This window comes from Miniopterus natalensis, chromosome 14 (genome assembly GCF_054644295.1).
Source record: "Miniopterus natalensis isolate mMinNat1 chromosome 14, mMinNat1.hap1, whole genome shotgun sequence".
NCBI lineage: Eukaryota > Metazoa > Chordata > Mammalia > Chiroptera > Miniopteridae > Miniopterus > Miniopterus natalensis.
The window spans coordinates 1810371-1827032 of record NC_142094.1 but is presented as its reverse complement, the minus strand read 5'-3'; positions in this window follow the sequence as shown (position 1 = coordinate 1827032).

The following is a 16662-nucleotide window of genomic DNA, read 5'->3' as shown; positions in this document are numbered from 1 at the left end:
AGTGCTAGGGTTAGAGATCCGGTTAGGTTTCCGATTGGACCTAGGGTTAGGGTTATGTTGAGGGCTAGGTATACAGATCCGGTTAGGGTTCCGATTCGACCTACGGTTAGGGTTATGTTGAGGGCTAGGTATACAGATCCGGTTAGGGTTCCGATTCGACCTAGGGTTAGGGTTATGTTGAGGGCTAGGGTTAGAGATCCGTTTAGGGTTCCGATTCGACCTAGGGTTAGGGTTATGTTGAGGGCTAGGGTTAGAGTTCCGGTTAGGGTTCCGATTGGACCTAGGGTTAGGGTTATGTTGAGGGCTAGGGTTAGATATCCGGTTAGGGTTCCGATTGCACCTAGGGTTAATGGTTACGTTGAGGGCTAGGGTTAGATATCCATTTAGGGTTCCGATTGGACCTAGGGTTAGGGTTATGTTGAGGGCTAGGGTTAGAGATCCTGTTAGGGTTCCGATTGGACTTAGGGTTAGGGTTATGTTGAGGGCTAGGGATAGATATCCGGTTAGGGTTCGGATTGGACGTAGGGTTAGGGTTATGTTGAGGGCTAGGGTTAGAGTTCCGGTTAGGGCTCCGATTGGACCTAGGGTTAGGGTTATTTTGAGGGCTAGGGTTAGAGTTCCGGTTAGGGTTCCGATTGGACCTAGGGTTAGGGTTATGTTGAGGGCTAGGGTTAGAATCCGGTTAGGGTTCCGATTGGACCTAGGGTTAGGGTTATGTTGAGGGCTAGGTATACAGATCCGGTTAGGGTTCCGATTGGACCTAGGGTTAGGGTTATGTTGAGGGCTAGGTATACAGATCCGGTTAGGGTTCCGATTGGACCTAGGGTTAGGGTTATGTTGAGGGCTAGGGTTAGAGATCCGGTTAGGGTTCCGATTGGACCTAAGATTAGGGTTATGTTGAGGGCTAGGTATACAGATCCGGTTAGGGTTCCGATTGGACCTAGGGTTAGGGTTATGTTGAGGGCTAGGTATACAGATCCGGTTAGGGTTCCGATTGGACCTAGGGTTAGCGTTATGTTGAGGGCTAGGGTTAGAGGTCCGGTTAGGGTTCCGATTGGACCTAGGGTTAGGGTTATGTTTAGGGCTAGGTTTAGAGATCCGGTTATGTTTCGGATTGGACCTAGGGTTAGGGTTATGTTGAGGGCTAGGGTTAGGGATCCGGTTAGGGTTACGATTGGACCTAGGGTTAGGGTTATGTTGAGGGCTAGGGTTAGAGATCCGGTTAGGGTTCCGATTGGACCTAGGGTTAGGGTTATGTTGAGGGCTAGGGATAGATATCCGGTTAGGGTTCCGATTGGACCTAGTGTTAGGGTTATGTTGAGGGCTAGGGTTAGAGATCAGGTTAGGGTTCCGATTGGACCTAGGGTTAGGGTTATGTTGAGGGTTAGGGTTAGAGATCCCGTTAGGGTTCCGATTGGACCTAGGGTTAGGGTTATGTTGAGGGCTAGTGTTAGAAATCCGGTTAGGTTTCCGATTGGACCTAGGGTTAGGGTTATGTTGAGGCCTAGGTATACAGATCCGGTTAGCGTTTCGATTGGACCTAGGTTTAGGGTTATGTTGAGGGCTAGGGTTAGAGATCCGGTTAGGTTTCCTATTGGACCTAGGGTTAGGGTTATGTTGAGGGCTAGGTATACAGATCCACTTAGGGTTCCGATTGGACCTAGGGTTAGGGTTATGTTAAGGGCTAGGGTTAGAGATCCGGTTAGGATTCCGATTGGACCTAGGGTTAGGGTTATGTTGAGGGCTAGGTATACAGATCCGGTTAGGGTTCCGATTGGACCTAGGGTTAGGGTTATGTTGAGGACTAGGGTTAGAGATCCGGTTAGGGTTCCGATTCGACCTAGGGTTAGGGTTATGTTGAGGGCTAGGGTTAGAGATCCGTTTAGGGTTCCGATTCGACCTAGGGTTAGGGTTATGTTGAGGGCCAGGGTTAGAGATCCGGTTAGGGTTCCGATTGGACCTAGGGTTAGGGTTATGTTGAGGGCTAGGGTTAGAGTTCCGGTTAGGGCTCCGATTGGACCTAGGGTTAGGGTTATTTTGAGGGCTAGGGTTAGAGTTCCGGTTAGGGTTCCGATTGGACCTAGGGTTAGGGTTATGTTGAGGGCTAGGGTTAGATATCCGGTTAGGGTTCCGATTGCACCTAGGGTTAATGGTTACGTTGAGGGCTAGTTTTAGATATCCATTTAGGGTTCCGATTTGACCTAGGGTTAGGGTTATGTTGAGGGCTAGGGTTAGAGATCCTGTTAGGGTTCCGATTGGACTTAGGGTTAGGGTTATGTTGAGGGCTAGGGATAGATATCCGGTTAGGGTTCGGATTGGACCTAGGGTTAGGGTTATGTTGAGGGCTAGGGTTAGAGATCCGGTTAGGGTTCCGAATGAACCTAGGGTTAGGGTTATGTTGAGGGCGATGGGTAGAGATCCCGTTAGGGTTCCGATTGGACCTAGGGTTAGGGTTATGTTGAGGGCTAGGGTTAGATATCCGGTTAGGGTTCCGATTGCACCTAGGGTTAATGGTTACTTTGAGGGCTAGGGTTAGATATCCATTTAGGGTTCCGATTGGACCTAGGGTTAGGGTTATGATGAGGGCTAGGGTTAGAGATCCTGTTAGGGTTCCGATTGGACTTAGGGTTAGGGTTATGTTGAGGGCTAGGGATAGATATCCGGTTAGGGTTCCGATTGGACCTAGGGTTAGGGTTATGGTGAGGGCTAGGGTTAGAGTTCCGGTTAGGGTTCCGATTGGACCTAGGGTTAGGGTTATGTTGAGGGCTAGGGTTAGAGATCCGGTAAGGGTTACGGTTGGACCCAGGGTTAGGGTTGTGTTGAGGGCTAGGTTTAGAGATCCGGTTAGGGTTCTGATTGGACCTAGGGTTAGGGTTATGTTGAGGGCTAGGGTTAGAGTTCCGTTTACGGTTCCGATTGGACCTAGGTTTAGGGTTATGTTGAGGGCTAGGGTTAGAGATCAGGTTAGGGTTCCGATTGGACCTAGGGTTAGGGTTATGTTGAGGGTTAGGGTTAGAGATCCGGTTAGGGTTCCGATTGGACCTAGGGTTAGGGTTATGTTGAGGGCTAGTGTTAGAAATCCGGTTAGGTTTCCGATTGGACCTAGGGTTAGGGTTATGTTGAGGCCTAGGTATACAGATCCGGTTAGCGTTCCGATTGGACCTAGGTTTAGGGTTATGTTGAGGGCTAGGGTTAGAGTTCCGTTTACGGTTCCGATTGGACCTAGGGTTAGGGTTATGTTGAGGGCTAGGGTTAGAGATCAGGTTAGGGTTCCGATTGGACCTAGGGTTAGGGTTATGTTGAGGGTTAGGGTTAGAGATCCGGTTAGGGTTCCGATTGGACCTAGGGTTAGGGTTATGTTGAGGGCTAGTGTTAGAGATCCGGTTAGGTTTCCTATTGGACCTAGGGTTAGGGTTATGTTGAGGGCTAGGTATACAGATCCGCTTAGGGTTCCGATTGGACCTAGGGTTAGGGTTATGTTAAGGGCTAGGGTTAGAGATCCGGTTAGGATTCCGATTGGACCTAGGGTTAGGGTTATGTTGACGGCTAGGTATACAGATCCGGTTAGGGTTCCGATTGGACCTAGGGTTAGGGTTATGTTGAGGACTAGGGTTAGAGATCCGGTTAGGGTTCCGATTCGACCTAGGGTTAGGGTTATGTTGAGGGCCAGGGTTAGAGATCCGTTTAGGGTTCCGATTCGACCTAGGGTTAGGGTTATGTTGAGGGCCAGGGTTAGAGATCCGGTTAGGGTTCCGATTGGACCTAGGGTTAGGGTTATGTTGAGGGCTAGGGTTAGATATCCGGTTAGGGTTCCGATTGCACCTAGGGTTAATGGTTACGTTGAGGGCTAGGGTTAGATATCCATTTAGGGTTCCGATTGGACCTAGGGTTGGGGTTATGTTGAGGGCTAGGGTTAGAGATCCTGTTAGGGTTCCGATTGGACTTAGGGTTAGGGTTATGTTGAGGGCTAGGGATAGATATCCGGTTAGGGTTCGGATTGGACCTAGGGTTAGGGTTATGTTGAGGGCTAGGGTTAGAGTTCCGGTTAGGGTTCCGATTGGATCTAGGGTTAGGGTTATTTTGAGGGCTAGGGTTAGAGTTCCGGTTAGGGTTCCGATTGGACCTAGGGTTAGGGTTATGTTGAGGGCTAGGGTTAGAGATCCGGTTAGGGTTCCGATTGGACCTAGGGTTAGGGTTATGTTGAGGGCGAGGGTTAGAGATCCGGTTAGGGTTCCGAGTGGACCTAGGGTTAGGGTTATGTTGAGGGCTAGGGTTAGAGATCCGGTTAGGGTTCCGATTGGACCTAGGGTTAGGTTTATGTTGAGGGCTAGGGTTAGAGATCCGGTTAGGGTTCCGATTGGACCTAGGGTTAGGGTTATGTTGAGGGCTAGGTATACAGATCCGGTTAGGGTTCCGATTGGACCTAGGGTTAGGGTTATGTTGAGGGCTAGGTATACAGATCCGGTTAGGGTTCCGATTGGACCTAGGGTTAGGGTTATGTTGAGGGCTAGGGTTAGAGGTCCGGTTAGGGTTCCGATTGGACCTAGGGTTAGGGTTATGTTGAGGGCTAGGTATACAGATCCGGTTAGGGTTCCGATTGGACCTAGGGTTAGGGTTATGTTGAGGGCTAGGTATACAGATCCGGTTAGGGTTCCGATTGGACCTAGGGTTAGGGTTATGTTGAGGGCTAGGGTTAGAGATCCGGTTAGGGTTCCGATTCTACCTAGGGTTAGGGTTATGTTGAGGGCTAGGGTTAGAGATCCGGTTAGGGTTCCGATAGGACCTAGGGTTAGAGTTATGTTGAGGGCGAGGGGTAGAGATCCCGTTAGGGTTCCGATTGGACCTAGGGTTAGGGTTATGTTGAGGGCTAGGGTTAGATATCCGGTTATGGTTCCGATTGCACCTAGGGTTAATGGTTACGTTGAGGGCTAGTTTTAGATATCCATTTAGGGTTCCGATTGGACCTAGGGTTAGGGTTATGTTGAGGGCTAGCGTTAGAGATCCGGTTAGGGTTCCGATTGGACTTAGGGTTAGGGTTATGTTGAGGGCTAGGGATAGATATCCGGTTAGGGTTCGGATTGGACCTAGGGTTAGGGTTATGTTGAGGGCTAGGGTTAGAGATCCGGTTAGGGTTCCGATTGGACCTAGGGTTAGGGTTATGTTGAGGGCTAGGGTTATAGATCCGGTTAGGGTTCCGATTGGACCTAGGGTTAGGGTTATGTTGAGGGCGATGGGTAGAGATCCCGTTAGGGTTCCGATTGGACCTAGGGTTAGGGTTATGTTGAGGGCTAGGGTTAGATATCCGGTTAGGGTTCCGATTGCACCTAGGGTTAATGGTTACGTTGAGGGCTAGTTTTAGATATCCATTTAGGGTTCCGATTGGACCTAGGGTTAGGGTTATGTTGAGGGCTAGGGTTAGAGATCCGGTTAGGGTTCCGATTGGACTTAGGGTTAGGGTTATGTTGAGGGCTAGGGATAGATATCCGGTTAGGGTTCGGATTGGATCCTGGGTTAGGGTTATGTTGAGGGCTAGGGTTAGAGTTCCGGTTAGGGTTCCGATTGGACCTAGGGTTAGGGTTATTTTGAGGGCTAGGGTTAGAGTTTCGGTTAGGGTTCCGATTGGACCTAGGGTTAGGGTTATGTTGAGGGCTAGGGTTAGAGATCCGGTTAGGGTTCCGATTGGACCTAGGGTTAGGGTTATGTTGAGGGCGAGGGTTAGAGATCCGGTTAGGGTTCCGAGTGGACCTAGGGTTAGGGTTATGTTGAGGGCTAGGGTTAGAGATCCGGTTAGGGTTCCGATTGGACCTAGGGTTAGGGTTATGTTGAGGGCTTGGGAAAGAGATCCGGTTAGGCTTCCGATTGGACCTAGGGTTAGTGTTACGTTGAGGGGAAGGGTTAGATATCCATTTAGGGTTCCGATTGGTCCTAGGGTTATGGTTATGTTGAGGGCTAGGGTTAGAGATCCGGTTAGGGTTCCGATTGGACCTAGGGTTAGGGTTATGTTGAGGGCTAGGGTTAGAGATCCGGTTAGGGTTCCGATTGGACCTAGGGTTAGGGTTACGTTGAGGGGAAGGGTTAGATATCCATTTAGGGTTCCGATTGGTCCTAGGCTTAGGGTTATGTTGAGGGCTAGGGTTAGAGATCCGGTTAGGGTTCCGATTGGACCTAGGGTTAGGGTTATTTTGAGGGCTAGGGTTAGAGTTCCGGTTAGGGTTCCGATTGGACCTAGGGTTAGGGTTATGTTGAGGGCTAGGGTTAGAGATCTGGTTAGTGTTCCGATTGGACCTAGGGTTAGGGTTATGTTGAGGGCTAGGTTTAGAGATCCGGTTAGGGTTCCGATTGGACCTAGGGTTAGGGTTATGTTGAGGGCTAGGGTTAGAGATCCGGTTAGAGTTCCAATTGGACCTAGGGTTATGGTTATGTTGAGGGCTAGAGTTAGAGTTCCGTTTAGGGTTCCGATTGGACCTAGGGTTAGGGTTATGTTGAGGGCTAGGGTTAGATATCCGTTTAGGGTTCCGATTGGACCTAGGGTTAGGGTTATGTTGAGGGCTAGGGTTAAAGATCCGGTTAGGGTTCCGATTGGACCTAGGGTTAGGGTTATGTTGAGGGCTAGGGTTAGAGACCCGGTTAGGTTTCCGATTGGACCTAGGGTTAGGGTTATGTTGAGGGCTAGGGTTAGAGATCCGGTTAGAGTTCCAATTGGACCTAGGGTTATGGTTATGTTGAGGGCTAGAGTTAGAGTTCCGTTTAGGGTTCCGATTGGACCTAGGGTTAGGGTTATGTTGAGGGCTAGGTATACAGATCCGGTTAGGGTTCCGATTGGACCTAGGGTTAGGGTTATGTTGAGGGCTAGGGTTAGAGGTCCGGTTAGGGTTCCGATTGGACCTAGGGTTAGGGTTATGTTGAGGGCTAGGTATACAGATCCGGTTAGGGTTCCGATTGGACCTAGGGTTAGGGTTATGTTGAGGGCTAGGTATACAGATCCGGTTAGGGTTCCGATTGGACCTAGGGTTAGGGTTATGTTGAGGGCTAGGGTTAGAGATCCGGTTAGGGTTCCGATTCTACCTAGGGTTAGGGTTATGTTGAGGGCTAGGGTTAGAGATCCGGTTAGGGTTCCGATTGGACCTAGGGTTAGGGTTATGTTGAGGGCGAGGGGTAGAGATCCCGTTAGGGTTCCGATTGGACCTAGGGTTAGGGTTATGTTGAGGGCTAGGGTTAGATATCCGGTTAGGGTTCCGATTGCACCTAGGGTTAATGGTTACGTTGAGGGCTAGTTTTAGATATCCATTTAGGGTTCCGATTTGACCTAGGGTTAGGGTTATGTTGAGGGCTAGGGTTAGAGATCCGGTTAGGGTTCCGATTGGACTTAGGGTTAGGGTTATGTTGAGGGCTAGGGATAGATATCCGGTTAGGGTTCGGATTGGACCTAGGGTTAGGGTTATGTTGAGGGCTAGGGTTAGAGATCCGGTTAGGGTTCCGATTGGACCTAGGGTTAGGGTTATGTTGAGGGCTAGGGTTATAGATCCGGTTAGGGTTCCGATTGGACCTAGGGTTAGGGTTATGTTGAGGGCGATGGGTAGAGATCCCGTTAGGGTTCCGATTGGACCTAGGGTTAGGGTTATGTTGAGGGCTAGGGTTAGATATCCGGTTAGGGTTCCGATTGCACCTAGGGTTAATGGTTACGTTGAGGGCTAGTTTTAGATATCCATTTAGGGTTCCGATTGGACCTAGGGTTAGGGTTATGTTGAGGGCTAGGGTTAGAGATCCGGTTAGGGTTCCGATTGGACTTAGGGTTAGGGTTATGTTGAGGGCTAGGAATATATATCCGGTTAGGGTTCGGATTGGATCCTGGGTTAGGGTTATGTTGAGGGCTAGGGTTAGAGTTCCGGTTAGGGTTCCGATTGGACCTAGGGTTAGGGTTATTTTGAGGGCTAGGGTTAGAGTTTCGGTTAGGGTTCCGATTGGACCTAGGGTTAGGGTTATGTTGAGGGCTAGAGTTAGAGATCCGGTTAGGGTTCCGATTGGACCTAGGGTTAGGGTTATGTTGAGGGCGAGGGTTAGAGATCCGGTTAGGGTTCCGAGTGGACCTAGGGTTAGGGTTATGTTGAGGGCTAGGGTTAGAGATCCGGTTAGGGTTCCGATTGGACCTAGGGTTAGGGTTATGTTGAGGGCTTGGGATAGAGATCCGGTTAGGCTTCCGATTGGACCTAGGGTTAGGGTTACGTTGAGGGGAAGGGTTAGATATCCATTTAGGGTTCCGATTGGACCTAGGGTTAGGGTTATGTTGAGGGCTAGGGTTAGATATCCGGTTAGGGTTCCGATTGCACCTAGGGTTAATGGTTACGTTGAGGGCTAGGGTTAGATATCCATTTAGGGTTCCGATTGGACCTAGGGTTAGGGTTATGTTGAGGGCTAGGGTTAGAGATCCTGTTAGGGTTCCGATTGGACTTAGGGTTAGGGTTATGTTGAGGGCTAGGGATAGATATCCGGTTAGGGTTCGGATTGGACCTAGGGTTAGGGTTATGTTGAGGGCTAGGGTTAGAGTTCCGGTTAGGGTTCCGATTGGACCTAGGGTTAGGGTTATTTTGAGGGCTAGGGTTAGAGTTCCGGTTAGGGTTCCGATTGGACCTAGGGTTAGGGTTATGTTGAGGGCTAGGGTTAGAGATCCGGTTAGGGTTCCGATTGGACCTAGGGTTAGGGTTATGTTGAGGGCTAGGGTTAGAGATCCGGTTAGGGTTCCGATTGGACCTAGGGTTAGGTTTATGTTGAGGGCTAGGGTTAGAGATCCGGTTAGGGTTCCGATTGGACCTAGGGTTAGGGTTATGTTGAGGGCTAGGTATACAGATCCGGTTAGGGTTCCGATTGGACCTAGGGTTAGGGTTATGTTGAGGGCTAGGTATACAGATCCGGTTAGGGTTCCGATTGGACCTAGGGTTAGGGTTATGTTGAGGGCTAGGGTTAGAGGTCCGGTTAGGGTTCCGATTGGACCTAGGGTTAGGGTTATGTTGAGGGCTAGGTATACAGATCCGGTTAGGGTTCCGATTGGACCTAGGGTTAGGGTTATGTTGAGGGCTAGGTATACAGATCCGGTTAGGGTTCCGATTGGACCTAGGGTTAGGGTTATGTTGAGGGCTAGGGTTAGAGATCCGGTTAGGGTTCCGATTCTACCTAGGGTTAGGGTTATGTTGAGTGCTAGGGTTAGAGATCCGGTTAGGGTTCCGATTGGACCTAGGGTTAGGGTTATGTTGAGGGCGAGGGGTAGAGATCCCGTTAGGGTTCCGATTGGACCTAGGGTTAGGGTTATGTTGAGGGCTAGGGTTAGATATACGGTTAGGGTTCCGATTGCACCTAGGGTTAATGGTTACGTTGAGGGCTAGTTTTAGATATCCATTTAGGGTTCCGATTGGACCTAGGGTTAGGGTTATTTTGAGGGCTAGGGTTAGAGATCCGGTTAGGGTTTCGATTGGACTTAGGGTTAGGGTTATGTTGAGGGCTAGGGATAGATATCCGGTTAGGGTTCGGATTCGACCTAGGGTTAGGGTTATGTTGAGGGCTAGGGTTAGAGATCCGGTTAGGGTTCCGATTGGACCTAGGGTTAGGGTTATGTTGAGGGCTAGGGTTATAGATCCGTTAGGGTTCCGATTGGACCTAGGGTTAGGGTTATGTTGAGGGCGATGGGTAGAGATCCCGTTAGGGTTCCGATTGGACCTAGGGTTAGGGTTATGTTGAGGGCTAGGGTTAGAGGTCCGGTTAGGGTTCCGATTCGACCTAGGGTTAGGGTTATGTTGAGGGCTAGGGTTAGAGATCCGGTTAGGGTTCCGATTCGACCTAGGGTTAGGGTTATGTTGAGGGCTAGGGTTAGAGATCCGGTTAGGGTTCCGATTGGACCTAGGGTTAGGGTTATGTTGAGGGCGAGGGTTAGAGATCCGGTTAGGGTTCCGAGTGGACCTAGGGTTAGGGTTATGTTGAGGGCTAGGGTTAGAGATCCGGTTAGGGTTCCGATTGGACCTAGGGTTAGGGTTATGTTGAGGGCTTGGGATAGAGATCCGGTTAGGCTTCCGATTGGACCTAGGGTTAGGGTTACGTTGAGGGGAAGGGTTAGATATCCATTTAGGGTTCCGATTGGTCCTAGGGTTATGGTTATGTTGAGGGCTAGGGTTAGAGATCCGGTTAGGGTTCCGATTGGACCTAGGGTTAGGGTTATGTTGAGGGCTAGGGTTAGAGATACGGTTACGGTTCCGATTGGACCTAGGGTTAGGGTTACGTTGAGGGGAAGGGTTAGATATCCATTTAGGGTTCCGATTGGTCCTAGGCTTAGGGTTATGTTGAGGGCTAGGGTTAGAGATCCGGTTAGGGTTCCGATTGGACCTAGGGTTAGGGTTATTTTGAGGGCTAGGGTTAGAGTTCCGGTTAGGGTTCCGATTGGACCTAGGGTTAGGGTTATGTTGAGGGCTAGGGTTAGAGATCTGGTTAGTGTTCCGATTGGACCTAGGGTTAGGGTTATGTTGAGGGCGAGGGTTAGAGTTCCGGTTAGGGTTCCGATCGGACTTAGGGTTAGGGTTATGTTGAGGGCTAGGTATACAGATCCGGTTAGGGTTCCGATTGGACCTAGGGTTAGGTTTATGTTGAGGGCTAGGTATACATATCCGGTTAGGGTTCCGATTGGACCTCGGGTTAGGGTTATGTTGAGGGCTAGGTTTAGAGATCCGGTTAGGGTTCCGATTGGACCTAGGGTTAGGGTTATGTTGAGGGCTAGGGTTAGAGATCCGGTTAGAGTTCCAATTGGACCTAGGGTTATGGTTATGTTGAGGGCTAGGGTTAGAGTTCCGTTTAGGGTTCCGATTGGACCTAGGGTTAGGGTTATGTTGAGGGCTAGGGTTAGATATCCGTTTAGGGTTCCGATTGGACCTAGGGTTAGGGTTATGTTGAGGGCTAGGGTTAAAGATCCGGTTAGGGTTCCGATTGGACCTAGGGTTAGGGTTATGTTGAGGGCTAGGGTTAGAGACCCGGTTAGGTTTCCGATTGGACCTAGGGTTAGGGTTATGTTGGGGCTAGGTATACAGATCCGGTTAGGGGTCCGATAGGACCTAGGGTTAGGGTTATGTTGAGGGATAGGGTTAGAGATTCGGTTAGGGTTCCGATTGGACCTAGGGTTAGGGTTATGTTGAGGGCTAGTGTTAGAGATCCGGTTAGGTTTCCGATTGGACCTAGGGTTAGGGTTATGTTGAGGCCTAGGTATACAGATCCGGTTAGCGTTCCGATTGGACCTAGGGTTAGGGTTATGTTGAGGGCTAGGGTTAGAGTTCCGTTTACGGTTCCGATTGGACCTAGGGTTAGGGTTATGTTGAGGGCTAGGGTTCGATATCAGGTTAGGGTTCCGATTGGACCTAGAGTTAGGGTTATGTTGAGGGTTAGGGTTAGAGATCCGGTTAGGGTTCCGATTGGACCTAAGGTTAGGGTTATGTTGAGGGCTAGTGTTAGAGATTCGGTTAGGCTTCCTATTGGACCTAGGGTTAGGGTTATGTTGAGAGCTAGGTATACAGATCCGGTTAGGGTTCCGATTGGACCTAGGGTTAGGGTTATGTTAAGGGGTAGGGTTAGAGATCCGGTTAGGTTTCCGATTGGACCTAGGGTTAGGGTTATGTTGAGGGCTAGGTATACAGATCCGGTTAGGGTTCTGATTGGACCTAGGGTTAGGATTATGTTGAGGACTAGGGTTAGAGATCCGGTTTGGGTTCCGATTCGACCTAGGGTTAGGGTTATGTTGAGGGCTAGGGTTAGAGATCCGGTTAGGGTTCAGATTCGACCTAGGGTTAGGGTTATGTTGAGGGCTAGGGTTAGAGATCCGGTTAGGGTTCCGATTGGACCTAGGGTTAGGGTTATGTTGAGAGCGAGGGTAGAGATCCCGTTAGGGTTCCGATTGGACCTAGGGTTAGGGTTATGTTGAGGGCGAGGGTTAGATATCCTGTTAGGGTTCCGATTGCACCTAGGGTTAATGGTTTCGTTGAGGGCTAGGGTTAGATATCCATTTAGGGTTCCGATTGGACCTAGGGTTAGGGTTATGTTGAGGGCTAGGATTAGAGATCGTGTTAGGGTTCCGATTGGACTTAGGGTTAGGGTTATGTTGAGGGCTAGGGATAGATATCCGGTTAGGGTTCGGATTGGACCTAGGGTTAGGGTTATGTTGAGGGCTAGGGTTTGATATCCGTTTAGGTTTCCGATTGGACCTAGGGTTAGGGTTATGTTGAGGGCTAGGGTTAGAGATCCGGTTAGGGTTCCGATTGGACCTAGGGTTAGGGTTATGTTGAGGGCGAGGGTTAGAGATCCGGTTAGGTTTCCGAGTGGACCTAGGGATAGGGTTATGTTGAGGGCTAGGGTTAGAGATCCGGTTAGGGTTCCGATTGGACCTAGGGTTAGGGTTATGTTGAGGGCTAGGGTTAGAGATCCGGTTAGGGTTCCGATTGAACCTAGGGTTAGGGTTATGTTGAGAGCTAGTGTTAGAGATCCGGTTAGGTTTCCGATTGGACCTAGGGTTAGGGTTATGTTGAGGCCTAGGTATACAGATCCGGTTAGGGTTCCGATTGGACCTAGGGTTAGGGTTATGTTAAGGGATAGGGTTAGAGATCCGGTTAGGTTTCCGATTGGACCTAGGGTTAGGGTTATGTTGAGGGCTAGGTATACAGATCCGGTTAGGGTTCCGATTGGACCTAGGGTTAGGGTTATGTTGAGGACTAGGGTTAGAGATCCTGTTAGGGTTCCGATTCGACCTAGGGTTAGGGTTATGTTGAGGGCTAGGGTTAGAGATCCGGTTAGGGTTCCGATTGGACCTAGGGTTAGGGTTATGTTGAGGGCGAGGGGTAGAGATCCCGTTAGGGTTCCGATTGGACCTAGGTTTACGGTTATGTTGAGGGCTAGGGTTAGATATCCGGTTAGGGTTCCGATTGCACCTAGGGTTAATGGTTACGTTGAGGGCTAGTTTTAGATATCCATTTAGGGTTCCGATTGGACCTAGGGTTAGGGTTATTTTGAGGGCTAGGGTTAGAGATCCGGTTAGGGTTCCGATTGGACTTAGGGTTAGGGTTATGTTGAGGGCTAGGGATAGATATCCGGTTAGGGTTCGGATTGGACCTAGGGTTAGGGTTATGTTGAGGGCTAGGGTTAGAGATCCGGTTAGGGTTCCGATTGGACCTAGGGTTAGGGTTATGTTGAGGGCTAGGGTTATAGATCCGGTTAGGGTTCCGATTGGACCTAGGGTTAGGGTTATGTTGAGGGCGATGGGTAGAGATCCCGTTAGGGTTCCGATTGGACCTAGGGTTAGGGTTATGTTGAGGGCTAGGGTTAGAGGTCCGGTTAGGGTTCCGATTCGACCTAGGGTTAGGGTTATGTTGAGGGCTAGGGTTAGAGATCCGGTTAGGGTTCCGATTCGACCTAGGGTTAGGGTTATGTTGAGGGCTAGGGTTAGAGATCCGGTTAGGGTTCCGATTGGACCTAGGGTTAGGGTTATGTTGAGGGCGAGGGTTAGAGATCCGGTTAGGGTTCCGAGTGGACCTAGGGTTAGGGTTATGTTGAGGGCTAGGGTTAGAGATCCGGTTAGGGTTCCGATTGGACCTAGGGTTAGGGTTATGTTGAGGGCTTGGGATAGAGATCCGGTTAGGCTTCCGATTGGACCTAGGGTTAGGGTTACGTTGAGGGGAAGGGTTAGATATCCATTTAGGGTTCCGATTGGTCCTAGGGTTATGGTTATGTTGAGGGCTAGGGTTAGAGATCCGGTTAGGGTTCCGATTGGACCTAGGGTTAGGGTTATGTTGAGGGCTAGGGTTAGAGATACGGTTACGGTTCCGATTGGACCTAGGGTTAGGGTTACGTTGAGGGGAAGGGTTAGATATCCATTTAGGGTTCCGATTGGTCCTAGGCGTAGGGTTATGTTGAGGGCTAGGGTTAGAGATCCGGTTAGGGTTCCGATTGGACCTAGGGTTAGGGTTATTTTGAGGGCTAGGGTTAGAGTTCCGGTTAGGGTTCCGATTGGACCTAGGGTTAGGGTTATGTTGAGGGCTAGGGTTAGAGATCTGGTTAGTGTTCCGATTGGACCTAGGGTTAGGGTTATGTTGAGGGCGAGGGTTAGAGTTCCGGTTAGGGTTCCGATTGGACTTAGGGTTAGGGTTATGTTGAGGGCTAGGTATACAGATCCGGTTAGGGTTCCGATTGGACCTAGGGTTAGGTTTATGTTGAGGGCTAGGTATACATATCCGGTTAGGGTTCCGATTGGACCTCGGGTTAGGGTTATGTTGAGGGCTAGGTTTAGAGATCCGGTTAGGGTTCCGATTGGACCTAGGGTTAGGGTTATGTTGAGGGCTAGGGTTAGAGATCCGGTTAGAGTTCCAATTGGACCTAGGGTTATGGTTATGTTGAGGGCTAGGGTTAGAGTTCCGTTTAGGGTTCCGATTGGACCTAGGGTTAGGGTTATGTTGAGGGCTAGGGTTAGATATCCGTTTAGGGTTCCGATTGGACCTAGGGTTAGGGTTATGTTGAGGGCTAGGGTTAAAGATCCGGTTAGGGTTCCGATTGGACCTAGGGTTAGGGTTATGTTGAGGGCTAGGGTTAGAGACCCGGTTAGGTTTCCGATTGGACCTAGGGTTAGGGTTATGTTGAGGGCTAGGTATACAGATCCGGTTAGGGGTCCGATTGGACCTAGGGTTAGGGTTATGTTGAGGGATAGGGTTAGAGATTCGGTTAGGGTTCCGATTGGACTTAGGGTTAGGGTTATGTTGAGGGCTAGTGTTAGAGATCCGGTTAGGTTTCCGATTGGACCTAGGGTTAGGGTTATGTTGAGGCCTAGGTATACAGATCCGGTTAGCGTTCCGATTGGACCTAGGGTTAGGGTTATGTTGAGGGCTAGGGTTAGAGTTCCGTTTACGGTTCCGATTGGACCTAGGGTTAGGGTTATGTTGAGGGCTAGGGTTCGATATCAGGTTAGGGTTCCGATTGGACCTAGAGTTAGGGTTATGTTGAGGGTTAGGGTTAGAGATCCGGTTAGGGTTCCGATTGGACCTAAGGTTAGGGTTATGTTGAGGGCTAGTGTTAGAGATTCGGTTAGGCTTCCTATTGGACCTAGGGTTAGGGTTATGTTGAGAGCTAGGTATACAGATCCGGTTAGGGTTCCGATTGGACCTAGGGTTAGGGTTATGTTAAGGGGTAGGGTTAGAGATCCGGTTAGGTTTCCGATTGGACCTAGGGTTAGGGTTATGTTGAGGGCTAGGTATACAGATCCGGTTAGGGTTCTGATTGGACCTAGGGTTAGGATTATGTTGAGGACTAGGGTTAGAGATCCGGTTTGGGTTCCGATTCGACCTAGGGTTAGGGTTATGTTGAGGGCTAGGGTTAGAGATCCGGTTAGGGTTCAGATTCGACCTAGGGTTAGGGTTATGTTGAGGGCTAGGGTTAGAGATCCGGTTAGGGTTCCGATTGGACCTAGGGTTAGGGTTATGTTGAGAGCGAGGGGTAGAGATCCCGTTAGGGTTCCGATTGGACCTAGGGTTAGGGTTATGTTGAGGGCGAGGGTTAGATATCCTGTTAGGGTTCCGATTGCACCTAGGGTTAATGGTTTCGTTGAGGGCTAGGGTTAGATATCCATTTAGGGTTCCGATTGGACCTAGGGTTAGGGTTATGTTGAGGGCTAGGATTAGAGATCGTGTTAGGGTTCCGATTGGACTTAGGGTTAGGGTTATGTTGAGGGCTAGGGATAGATATCCGGTTAGGGTTCGGATTGGACCTAGGGTTAGGGTTATGTTGAGGGCTAGGGTTTGATATCCGTTTAGGTTTCCGATTGGACCTAGGGTTAGGGTTATGTTGAGGGCTAGGGTTAGAGATCCGGTTAGGGTTCCGATTGGACCTAGGGTTAGGGTTATGTTGAGGGCGAGGGTTAGAGATCCGGTTAGGTTTCCGAGTGGACCTAGGGATAGGGTTATGTTGAGGGCTAGGGTTAGAGATCCGGTTAGGGTTCCGATTGGACCTAGGGTTAGGGTTATGTTGAGGGCTAGGGTTAGAGATCCGGTTAGGGTTCCGATTGGACCTAGGGTTAGGGTTATGTTGAGAGCTAGTGTTAGAGATCCGGTTAGGTTTCCGATTGGACCTAGGGTTAGGGTTATGTTGAGGCCTAGGTATACAGATCCGGTTAGGGTTCCGATTGGACCTAGGGTTAGGGTTATGTTAAGGGATAGGGTTAGAGATCCGGTTAGGTTTCCGATTGGACCTAGGGTTAGGGTTATGTTGAGGGCTAGGTATACAGATCCGGTTAGGGTTCCGATTGGACCTAGGGTTAGGGTTATGTTGAGGACTAGGGTTAGAGATCCTGTTAGGGTTCCGATTCGACCTAGGGTTAGGGTTATGTTGAGGGCTAGGTTTAGAGATCCGGTTAGGGTTCCGATTCGACCTAGGGTTAGGGTTATGTTGAGGGCTAGGGTTAGAGATCCGGTTAGGGTTCCGATTGGACCTAGGGTTAGGGTTATGTTGAGGGCGAGGGGTAGAGATCCCGTTAGGGTTCCGATTGGACCTAGGTTTACGGTTATGTTGAGGGCTAGGGTTAGATATCCGGTTAGGGTTCCGATTGCACCTAGGGTTAATGGTTACGTTGAGGGCTAGGGTTAGATATACATTTAGGGTTCC